The 11,726-nt window shown below is 60.8% G+C and overlaps 2 long non-coding RNA genes across 2 annotated transcripts; one reads left to right on the top strand and one right to left on the bottom strand.

Annotated features, from left to right (window-relative positions):
- Positions 1–4,302: 4,302 nt before the first annotated feature.
- LOC115298189 lies at positions 4,303–5,619 on the bottom strand. The gene is made up of 2 exons (XR_003911648.1): positions 5,554–5,619; positions 4,303–4,609 (listed from the first exon to the last, which is right to left on the bottom strand). It is a non-coding gene; the product is annotated as an uncharacterized LOC115298189 (long non-coding RNA).
- Positions 5,620–5,725: 106 nt separating this feature from the next.
- On the top strand, positions 5,726–11,263 carry LOC115300191. Its single transcript, XR_003912534.1, has 5 exons — positions 5,726–5,879; positions 8,675–9,020; positions 10,007–10,103; positions 10,266–10,445; positions 11,119–11,263. It is a non-coding gene; the product is annotated as an uncharacterized LOC115300191 (long non-coding RNA).
- The last annotated feature ends 463 nt before the right edge of the window (positions 11,264–11,726 follow it).

Here is an 11,726-nt window from a genome sequence, read left to right as displayed (position 1 = left end):
CCAGGGAGGGAGGAGCCACGTGGGTTTTGCTTTTTCCTGTTCCCTGGCTACCCCTCAGCTGGCCGAGGGTCTCAGCGGGTCCCAGGCCGTGCAGAACTGGAAACAAGGAGTTACATGATCCAGTCTTAGGGCCATAAATCTCCCCACGACCGGAACCCATAAACCCTGGTTTTTATGATCCACTTACTGCACAGACCCTGGCTGTTCCTTCATTGCAGCCCAATTATCCTACAATTACTGTTATATTGTTAAGTAAATAGTGTGCCTGAAGAGGCAATTCCAGGGCTCATAAATATTGGGGCAAACACAGAGCGAGGCCCGGCACCGAGCGACGGAGGCAGGACGGGCGGGCACAGGTGGTCACGGCCCCCGTGTGGGGACTTGGCAGTCAGAGGACGTGCCTGTCTGCCCCCAAACTGAGGCCCTGGCTCCCCTTCCCACCCGCCCCAGCGCGAGCCACTCCCTTAGGCCACGCGGCCGTCAGGCGCTGTCACTCCGACAGGGGCTGCTGGGGCCCCGAGCAGGAGCCGGGGAGCACGTGGCTGAGACACGGGCTCGAAGCAGACTCATGGCTGTTTTCCAGCAGCGGGCGCCTGGCGGTGTACTCGGAGCAACCGAAGACTCAGGGCGTCTCGGTGGCCCAGTTGGTGAAGCGTCTGACTCTTGGTTTCGGCTCAGGGCGTGAGCTCACGGTTTGTGGGTTCGAACTCCGTGTCGGGCTCTGTGCTGACGGCGCGGAGCCTGCTTGGGATTCTCTCTCCCTCTTTCTCAAAAAAATAAACAGGAGATTTAAAATAAAAGACGGGCAACAGACTGCGGGCCCATCAGCGGGAGAGCAGGTGAAAACGGTGGCCTTATCTCCGTGAAATGCTGGGTGGCCACAAACAGGAATGATGTGCTGGTCCAGACGGCCACGCGTCCCGCTGGCCAACAACGGCTGGCACAGGAGCACCGATCTTCCGGTTCCAGTCACGTGACAGCTGGAACAGGTGAACCTCAGCTGTGACCTTAAAAATTCTGACCACCAGGCACCACTGGACAGACAGAGGCGGGAGGGACGTGCTGCCGTTCTGGACCTTGCCAGGGTTTGAGTGACGTGTGTGTGTGTGTGTTTGCCAAAACTCAAATGGTGGCTCCTGTAGCTGCGAGGCCTAGGGGACAGAGATGGTGGGGGCCTTGCTTCCAGAAGTCGCCCCACCTGGAGGGCACGTGGGTGGCTCAGGCCGTTAAGACTCCTGATTTCGGCTCAGGTCATGATCTCCCGGTTCATGAGTTCGAGCCTGCATCAGGCTCTCTGCTGTCAGCACAGAGCCCACTTTGAATCTTCTTCCTCCTCTCTCTCTGCCCTTTCCCTGCTTGCGCTCTCTCTCAAATATAATAAGTAAACATTAAAGAAGAACTTTCAGAAGGTGCCCCCCACACTCGGACAGCAGCCCCTGGCAAAGGGCTGAGAACATGCATGAAAGTCCCACCGTCTGCCCCAAGGCACAAGCACCGGTGTGTCCTCCTGGGGTGGGACTGGCCCGGCAGATAGAACATTCTGGAGACCTATGGAGGTGTTCCCGCTGAGGACCAGTTGAACTTGGGCTTCAGAGAAAATGCCAGAAATGCTGGCAGCACACTCACGTTCATTTGACCGTATTTATATTTTCTGGAGCGTTTCTGAGTCTGCCTCCCCTTTGTGGGTCCCCAGGCAGACTCAGTGAGGACGCACAGCTTCATGCTCATCAAGAGCACAGACACCTGCAGGTCCAGAGGCTGAGTCAGCAGAGCCCCCGGCTGAACACTGAGACAGAACCTCGGGGTCCCCTGCTCCAGAACCCTCCGTGCCTCTTTCCTAATAAGTAAAACCTAAATGAACAAAAGCAGGCTCGATGTGACCCAAAGCAAAATGTGCTCGCCGTCTGTGGGAGGCAGAATGGCGGCTCATCCACGTCCCGGTCCCTGGAACCTGTGCGTGTGCCCGGCAGGGGACGGGGAACTGAGGCCAGGCCGATGCCAGGCAGGTGGCCGTGGGATGGGGAGACGGTCCTGGAGGATGTGGGCGGGCCCCGGGCCGACACGGGGGCCTCCGCTGGGACGCGGGGCACTGAGTCAGAGCAGACATGGCGGCTTCAGAGAGCTGGCGCCAGCGCTGCTGTCTGCCCCCAGGAAGGACCCGGAGCCAAGGACCTGGGCGGCCTCGGGAGCTGGAAAGGCGAGGAGCCAGCTCCCCCGAGAGCTTTCGGAAGGAACGCAGCCCCGCCCCCACCTCGACTGCAGCCCGGTGAGAGTCCTTGGGACTCGGACCTTCAAAAAGTGAGGTGACAAATCAGCGTGCGTTTACCTGAGAAGTAACTTTGGTGACAGCAGCTGCGGAAGCCTGAACACGTCTGTCCCCACAATAAGGAGTCGCCGCTGAGCTCCTCCCTGGCTGCTCCCCCGGAACGCCCCGCCCCTGCCGAGCGGGAGACCTGAGCCCAGAGCCTCGGTCCCCACCACGCCCCACGCTCCCCCTGCCCGACACCCCCTGATGCTGGCACCTGGAGGGCTTTCTCCTCTCTGACCCCTGTTCCCGCGGCCGGTGTGCCCAGCGCGTCTGCTGACAATTAACGAAACAATTACGGAGCACAGACTGCAGAAAGAGCAATACCCCTGCTCATGATAACGTCTTCCCGCAGGCTCCTTTGCCATGAGTCTGTTTACATCCACTGTTTAAATTGAACATACGCTGTTTTTAAATTCCATTTGCATGATCTTATCGAGCAATCATTCCCCGGAACGTCATAAAACAAACATTAATTAGGGCTCCAGTTGGTGCCATCTCCCGGAAAGCTCGGAGCCCTACCTCGGGCCACCGACCCTCGGGACTCTCCTCTCAAGAAAGTTGGTAACAGCCAGGGCCGGCATCTCAAACGCAGGAGGTGAGTGTTCCCGATGCCTCCGGGAGAAGGGGGACTGCAGGCGGGCGGCAGGGGTGAGGGAGAGCGGCCGTGCCCCCTGCACAGTCAGCAGCCGGCCCAGGGCCGGGAGGCCCCACCCACCGCCCCGGAACCACAGCGTGGGGCCTCCGCGGAGAGACCCCGGAGGAGCTCAGGTTTGGATGTCAGGTGCCTGGGGACTTCTCGGACCCTCTGTTTCTTTTTCTGAAGAACAATCAGGATGAACATATGGGGGGGACCAGCTTGGCCCCGCGTGCCTGAGGCAGCGGCTCTGGCCAGTACTGTGTTCACTCTCCGGGGATTCTTCAGCCGCGGGCGCACCGGGAGGCCGGTCACCCTGATTTCCCGTATGTACGCTGTAAGTGTCGAGGTGCACATCACACCATGTAAGGCAAAGAGACGGTGCTGTATCCCACCCACCCCTCCAACCACCTTCCTCCACACGGTCTGCTAGCTGACCCCCGACAGCCACGGGGGCTCCTCGCCCCGGGATGCTCCTAGCTGCTGCCCCCACCCCCAGGGGCGCCCGGCCCCTCCTTCCGGCCCCTCCCTCCCCCTCTCCTCCCCGCCGGAGGCTCAGGGCAGGAGCAAGGCCTGCATATCTGGGGTCCCCGGTGCTGCTCGTGCCACACGGGGAAGAACTGGACCGAAGGGCCCCCTCCCAGCTCACTTCCTGACTGCCGGGGAGGAGCCCAGGGACCTGGTCAGCAGCTCCTATGGTCACACGTGGCGGGAGCTCCTCAGGCTCCTGTTGGTCCTCAAAGCGCAGCTTTGGATGAGCCTCTGGTGGCTCTCTTCTCTCTGAGCCACTCAGTCCTGCAGAACCCAAGTCCTTGAGAATTTGCGTGTGCTTTCCCAGGATGCCTGGCTCCTCCGTGGGTGCACTTGAGATCAGAGCAAGGGGCCCTCCTCCTGCCACCCTGCACCCTCACCCCTTCCTTATCTGCTGCTCCCTCCCTGCCTCTCGGGAGCTGGTCCAGGGGTCTGGTGCCAGCCGTCCCAGCTTGCCTGGGCTGAGGGGTCCCTTGGGGTGTGGGATTTCAGTACTAGAACCTGGATGATCCTCAGGGTCAGAGGGACAGAGGGGACTGTGTGAGCCTCTGGGGTGAAATGGACTCAGGGACCGACTTCAAAGAGGTAACATGTCTGAATCACAGGGTCCTTCCTCAAGATGAGGAAATAGAACAATTTCAACAACACTCACTGGCCTGAACCGGACATCAGGCAGCTCCCGAGTCGCCGGCAGGGTCCCCTGAGGAGGAGACGGGTCCCCACCCCCCGCTCAGGGAGGAGCCTCCGTCAGATCCTGCAGAAGGATCTCGGTCTCTGCCAAGCTCAGAGGCTTCAGCCAAAGGAAAGCAAATCTGAACCACTCTCTTGCTGACTTAGACACGCCATCCCTTTATTCTGAATCAACACCGTGCGCTTCTCCCAAGTTTACAAAACACACAGGGTCGTAGCGCGATCCTTGTGAGCACGCCGTCCCCGGCGGAGGGAAAGCGGCCCGGGCACCACTGCACCGTCACCGCCCGCTCCACACCTAGCGCCTCATCGGCTGAGTTATTTTCACTGCGTTATATATATTTCAAAACGAGAGACGCTGTCGCCAGAAGGGTAATTGTCCTTGCGCGTAATCCAGTCTGGATGGAGCTGGGCGGCGTCCACTTCATTAAGCGCAAAGCCTCTACCTGAGAAAATCAATCGCAGCCTAAATCATAAAGACGAAAATCAATCCCAACTGCGAGTCTCAAACCTGCATCTCCGTGAGCGCATCAGAGGGACGCCAGGGGCCGGCTCTGGAAGGACCAGGAGTGGCAAGTGTGGGGACAGGATGGGGCTTTCGATGATCTAATCAGCAGAAAGAGAAGGGGATTTGTTTGGTGCCCGTTGAGTCAAAGGTGAAAGGCATAAAGTAACATCCATGTAATCAAACATTTTTTAAGCAATTACTGTAGGCCAAACCCTAGGAAAGGACTCGAGATTCAAGGTACGTGATCTAGTAGTGTCTGTTTTCCATCGGCTTCCAGTGCAGTGGGGGTCCAGGACACACAGGCCCTAATCTTGACCTGAGTGGACTGGGAAATGCTGAGGGTGGAGGGAAGGGGCAATTTAAGTAGGGTCTTGAAGGATGAATAGGAGGTTTCCAGGAAAAAAATGTCCTTCCTAATAGTGTCAGGAGGGATTAAAGGATGCCGTGTTTGTTTCATGATGCCTGGAAAGTTTGGATCACCCCCGAGCCGGCACGGAAGACATTATGGCCACAATTCAGTTCCCATTTCCAGACAAGTCCTAGTGTGGCTTGGCCCTCGGTCAAACTAGAAAGAAACAATATCTCTTTAATACTTTTTCCTTAAACCTAGAAATGGAACTGAGGCAATATCTGCTTCTTCTCCTCTGGGGGCTGCTTAGTGAACCCCAAAAGTACCAGGGCCCCCAGTTCCTCATGTCACCTCAGTTTCTTCCCCCTTTTCTCTACTCCCCTAGACTAAATTCTTCAGGGAAATTCCTTCCTTCATTCATTCTTCACTAAGGAGCGTTTAAGTGCCGGGTGCCAAGCAAGGTGCTAAGGACGCTGACCATCATGAGACACCTGCGGGACCCAAGTCACAGGTGGGGGTGACAGCAGACATACCGCTGGGCGTAAGGAGTGACGCCGTATCTCTCCTGGGGAAACTAGGGCAGGCTTCCAGGTGGAGGTGACGCCCAGGTGATTCCGGAATCTGGAATTGCTCAGGTGAGAGGTGGGTGGTGGGCAGGGCATTCAAGAAAAGTTGCATCTCCATGACAACGCCCAGCCCCTAGCTTAGCACACTGTCCCTGGGATGTCCCTGGGCATCTCTTAGAGATAAGGAGTTCTATCGTTTTAAGGGTCAAGAAACTGGCCTAGTAACTTTTCCAGACCTACTCGCCAGGGGGGAGCAGAGTCAGGACGGACACCTGGGCCGGACGAACCTCCAGGTAACAGAGGATCAGGAGGAAGTCAGAGACAAGTGTCAAGATGACCAAGCCGGGCTGAATTCTCCCGGTGGGGGGACGAGGGCGGGAGTCCCCCTGTCCTCACAAGCCAAGGCGGGGCCCACTCTGTCTTCAGGAATGCCCACGCTGCCAGCCAGCCCCCAATGCCAGCCAGCCACCTCCCCACAGAAACGTGTATTGAGTCCCAACTCCGCACCGGCTCCGTTTCAGATCCCGGGTCACCGACCAGCCTACTTCCTACACCCACTTCCCTAAGACCTGCTGCCCCGGTGGGGTCCCGGCCCAGCACAGGCACCAGCCCAGAGCCCGCTAACCCGTGCGGATTCCCACGCCCTGCCCCAGACCTGCTGGGTCAGAACCCGCATGTTAACAACCCCCTGAGGGACCCTACGCACCGTGTGCACAGCGCTGCTCCCGGAGGGCGGCAGACGGGGAAATGGCCACATGCAGAGGCTCCTTGCCGCTCCGTGAACGGCTCTTTACACTTATTCTTCTTTAACAACCAAGGGACAAAACCGGGTCCTCCCAGGCACACCCAAGAAAGGGCTAAGTGGAGCTGAAGACGGTGGTTGGTCAGGTGTCTGGATGGGCGGGGGGTGGGGGGCAGGAGGCGTGGGCGGAGGCGGGTCCCGGGGGCGACGCAGGGAGCAGACCTCCCTGGTCCCCGCTGGCGTTGCTGCCCAGCTCCCGGGCTCAGGGCTGCGTCACTGCCGTGCTCCTTGGGGAAGGGGCTGCGTCAGCCCCCCGGCACAGAAGAGGGTGAGCAACACGCACGGTCAGCGGCTCCTCAGGGCTGGAGGGAAAGCCGAGCCGGGGCCTTGGGGTTCCCAAAACCGCACCCCCCACAGCAGCCGAGGGACAGAGCACACGCCCGCTCTGTGAGGGCAGGGGCGCGTCTGGGCAGCTGCTGTGGCCTCACAGCTGCAGTGGGGACTGATCACATATCTGCTGAAGACACAAGCAGTTAAGATGGCAGCTGGCCGGGGCGATGCCACCGCGCCAGCCAGGCGGGAGCCGCACCCCCGGGCAGACCGGGCGCCGCTGCGGGGGGCCGGGGCCGGGGAGGGCAGGGAGGGTGCCCAGCAGGGTCACGAGGGGCCGGCGGGTTGCACTCGGCTTCTGCCAACGAGGAAATGAAATGCGCTGAGTACTTGGCAGCGGAAGTTCTGGTGTGAAGTGACTCACGCCATCGAGAGGCGTAAATTGGTCGGATGAGTAATGAGCCGTCAGTGCCTGCGTGCAAGGCTCAGAGCTGTCACGTCTGTGCGACCTCGTGGCGAGGAGCGCCCGCCTCCTTCCCCAGGCTGTGAACCGGGCTCCCGGAGAGGCCAGCCTGAGCCGATGCCGTGTGTGTGCAGGTCACACTCGAGTCCTCTGGTCGCCGCGTCCTGACCGGCCCAAGTCAGGCGGCCCACGCTCCGGGGTCCAAGGCCGCCCTCCAGGGTGGGGGCAGGACTCCACCCCTCCCTCCGCTTTCTCTCCACACGGATGGACGTCCTGGCCTCACTCTGCCTCCGGCAGGTTCCCTCCTCTGCAGACAGGGGACAGTGGCCTGTCAGTGACTTTTTATTTTATTCTAGCTTCTTGTCGCTGCTGTAACAAGCGCCTACCGATGCGGTGGCCTGAAACCACACGCATGTGCTGACTTATGGTTCTTGAGGGCAGATGCCCCCAGAAGGGTGGGCAGGGCTGCAGGCTCCGGGGAGAGAATTTCCTGCTTTCTCCGGCTTCCGGGAGCGTCCCCAGCCTTGGCCCATGGCCTCATCACTCTGAGCCGGGCGTCTGCCTTCACAGCACCTTCTACAAACACCGACTGTCCTAACGCTCCTCTGAGGACCCCGTCGGTGGCCCAGGAGTCCCAGGAGAATCCCCCCATCAAAGTCCATGATTCCCCCCCAACGCACAGGGTCCTTTGCCGTGTGAGGTCACACACGCACTCACAGACCCCGGGTCAGGATGTGGGCGTCTGTGGGGACGGACAGTAGTCAGCTGAGCACCAGGGAAGGAAGCGGGCATGGGGACGGACCCTGGTCCCCTCTCCTGCACTGCGTCATACACTCTGTAGGGGCTCTGACCTGGGCACGGCCAGCTGTCCGGGGATGTGAGCAAGACCACCTGTGGCCCCTTGGCCGCCCCTTTCCTGCAAGCCTTGCCAGGCTTGGACATGATTTCCTTTAACTCTTTACCTCCCCGGCTCCCGCGTCCAGCTCTGAGCCCGCAGGCCATGCCCTGCGTCCACTCATTCAGCTTCCGTCCCTGCTGCGTTTCCAGGAAGGGGTGAGACAGAGATGATGGAGATGGACTTGAGCCGGCGAGCTGAGGCTGGGGGCCCACCCGTGGGTTTCTGACGTGGTGGAAACGGCGAGGTTCCAGGCAGCCGGGGTTGGGGGTGCGGCCCGTGCTCAGGGTGCAGCCCGGGGGCGGGGGGGCCACTCTGGGCCTTGGGGCAGAGGACACTTAACCTCTGCCGGAACTTGACCTTGGCAGGTCACTGTGGCTGGTCCAGCCTGTGCCATTTTTAGCGGCACAGGAAAGCACGGCTTTGATGAGAGCCGTCAGGTACACAGACGTTAAGGCGTTAGGGATGGACCGTTTATTTTTGCTGTTTTGATCTGCTTCTCCACCGGGCTGGGAGGCCAGGAAGCTCGGTCCCAACACTGCAGGGCCAGCTGCGTCCTGCCCGAGTGGGGCCAGCCCGGGGCCCCGGCTCCCACCGCCAGCGCCCAGCACTCCGTGAGCAGTGCTCTACCCTTCCTTTCTCGGTTTTCTAATTTCAGGCAGTAGAGAAAGGCAGTAAGGAGAGTGACCTGGAGCCCCGGGTCCCTCATGGCCCCTCACGGATGGTCTCCAGGGGACCCTTGTCGTCGGTCACGCAAGTTCTGATCATGTCAGTCACACACGTTCTGTCTGCAGAAGCGGGGGATGCTGAGGGCGGCCGGGGAGCAGGTGTCCTTCCTGTAGGAGCACGGGGCGCTGCAGACCCGCGGGCTGAGGAGACCGCAAGCCGCAGCCCAGGCCCGGACTTTGTGCCTCCGGGAACCGGACGCTCCGGGGAGGCGGGAGCTGGAGAGCAGACCTCCACGTCTCTCCAAAGGCAGCTGCGCAGCAGGGAGCCAAGGAGAGGTGAGACACGCAGATTCAGGGCTCCAACAGGGGGGCAGAGACCTTCGGGACCCTGCCGGGCGGATGCCAAGAGGCAGCGGGGGCTCGCAGGGCCCCTGGCCGGGTTAGACCAGCACGCAAAGGAAAGGAGCCGTTTCCAGGGGAGGAATCCCCCGGGGCGCCCAAGGGGGTCGGGGGGGCAGCGTCTCAGGCTCTACCCCAGAGGGTGAGGGGTGGGGGGTCCCGGGAAGGAACAGGGGCCAGGACGTGTTTTAAAACTGCTGATGAAGCGTAAGGCCAGAGTCACGGCGTCTCCCCTTCTGAGGACACAGGATGGAAACGGCGGGCAGCTCACGGGGGAGAAACGGGGACAGAACCTTCCGGGGGCGCCCTCGCCGGAGGGGCTGACAGAGAAATGCAGGTCAGGACCCGTGGAGAAGCCAGCAACGCAAGCAGCGGGGCGGGGCCGGCCGCGGCGCCCCTCTGTCATGGCCTCGGCGGAGTCCTGGCTCTCTGCCCGTGCTGGGGCCTCAGCCTCTCTGCAACGCAGCTCCCCACCGTACCAATGGGGCGAATGATCTACATCGCGAGACTGATAAAGAATTAACGATTAGTGGCGCGCCTGAGTGGCTCCGTCGCTTAGGCGTCCGCACTGGGCCCCGCACTGGGCTCTGTGCGGACCGTGCGGAGCCTGCTTGGGATTCTCTGTCTCCTTCCGTCTCCGCCCCTCCCTCCCTCTCTCAAAATAAATTAGTTTTTTAAAAAAAGAGTTAAGAATTAGGACCTGCAGAGCACACAGCCCGTGCGGTGCCAGGAGCGGTAGTAAACAGTCTGGGAGAGGAGGGCGGGCAGGCGGCCTGCAGAGACCAGGCCTGGGCGGACTTTTCCGGCAGGATCAGACACCAGAGCGGGATTTTCTGAATCAGGAAGGTAACGAGGAAAAGATTTGTCTAAACGGCGGTTTTGGCAGATGAAGGACGTATCGATTTTCGTATTTCTTACTGCAGGAAAGAGTCCAGAGGAAAATGTCAGAACACAAGGGCCCGGTTCAGCAAACAAAAGGAAAATGAAAGGAGAGGGCCAGAGCCAGCGAGCTCAGCTGCCGTGCGTCCCGGGGACAGAGTGAGCCGGGCAGCGGGCGGGCGTGACCCGAGGCGTTGCGGGGCCTCGCGGGGGAGGGCCTGCAGGAGACACCGGCGAGCGGTGCCCAGGAGCGCCGGGCCCCCTGCCCGCGGCGGCCATGGCCGTTCCCATTCATTAAAACAGGGGAGACTCGCACCTCAGACCCCGTCTCCGGCCACAGTCCGGGTTCCGGTGCTGACGGCGGGGGACGTGGACAGAGAGCGTTTCCACCGTCACGGAGGGTCTCACGGGAAAGCGCTCCGTCCCTCTGCCCCCACCCCTGCAGAGAAGAGGAGAGGAGAGAAATGCATCTTGCACTAAAATGTGAGCCCGTGGGGTCGGGCTGTGTGTGCCTGTGCAGGACTGCGGAGCCCAGCCTCCGGACCGGACCTTCCCGGGGCAGGGGTGCCCATCCGCATCAAGGGGCCTGTGGACGTGTGACCCTTCCTGGCAAAAGGGCCACTGCAGATGTGGTTACACCAAGGATTTTGACTGTCTTGATGACCGGGGGGCCCAGTGCCATGCCCGTGTGACCACAGGGGTGCTTAAGGGAAAGGGGGGGCCAGCAGGTTGGTAGTGACGCACGCAGCCTCTAGAAGAGACCAGGGGACGGACTGTCCCTGGGGGCCCCGCCTCATTAGTAAGAGACGTGTTGATTCCCGCCTTCCCAGCACCCGCATCTCTTACGGGTTCCCTGCAGGGGTAGGGAGGAGCAGGTGTGACAGATGGGGCCCACCTGCCCACACGGGGACTCTGGCCACTCCCAGGGGATGACAGCTCCCAGGGGGCGCCCCGGAAGAGGGGCCTGCATCTGCGTGTTCGTGTCCCCTCAAAACTCACAGGCTGAGCCCTGACCCCCAGGTGACGGTGTTGGGAGGAGTGAGTGTTAGATGAGGCGGTGAGGGGGCCCCCGACGGCCTCGGTGCCCTGGTCAGAGGAGGGGCAGACCCCCCCCCATCACATGAGGACACAGCAAGAAGCCCCGTCTGCCTTCCAGGAACCCGGTTTCCCCCAAGAACGAACCCGGCCTGCACCTTGATCTTGGACGTCCAGCTCCCAGAACTGTGAGAAATTAGTGTCTGTGGTTTAAAACAAGAACTTAGCAAGGGTTGTGTTCAATGTCAACATCGTTTTTAAAATTTTTAATGTTTATTTATTTTTGAGAGAGAGAGAGAGAGAGAGAGAGAGAGAGCACGAGCAGGGGAGGGGCAGAGAGAGGGAGACACAGAATCCAAAGCAGCTCCAGGCTCTGAGCCGTCAGCACAGGGCCCGACGCGGGGCTTGAACTCGTGAACTACGAGATCGTGACCTGAGCCGAAGTCAGATGCTTCACCGACTGAGCCCCCGGCCGCCCCTCGACGTCGTTTTAAGCAGGGGGGCCCCAGACACGAGGGCCCGCTCATAGGCCGGTGTCGACCCCATCCCGCTGACAGAGGCAAGAGGTGTGTGTGGCCCGTCCGCACTGACCGCCCGGTTCTGGTCACTGTGGACACCGACCCCAGCGGAGATTACCGCCCCGGGCTGACGGCCAAGGCCCGGCTCCGGAGGCCTGACCTCACCACGGGCGCCTGGAGGAGTTTTGGTTCCCGCTCTGACGGGGAAGCC

This window comes from Suricata suricatta, chromosome 8 (genome assembly GCF_006229205.1).
Source record: "Suricata suricatta isolate VVHF042 chromosome 8, meerkat_22Aug2017_6uvM2_HiC, whole genome shotgun sequence".
Lineage (NCBI taxonomy): Eukaryota > Metazoa > Chordata > Mammalia > Carnivora > Herpestidae > Suricata > Suricata suricatta.
The sequence above is the reverse complement of the archived record's forward strand: the minus strand, read 5'-3'. Positions and strand labels throughout refer to the sequence as shown.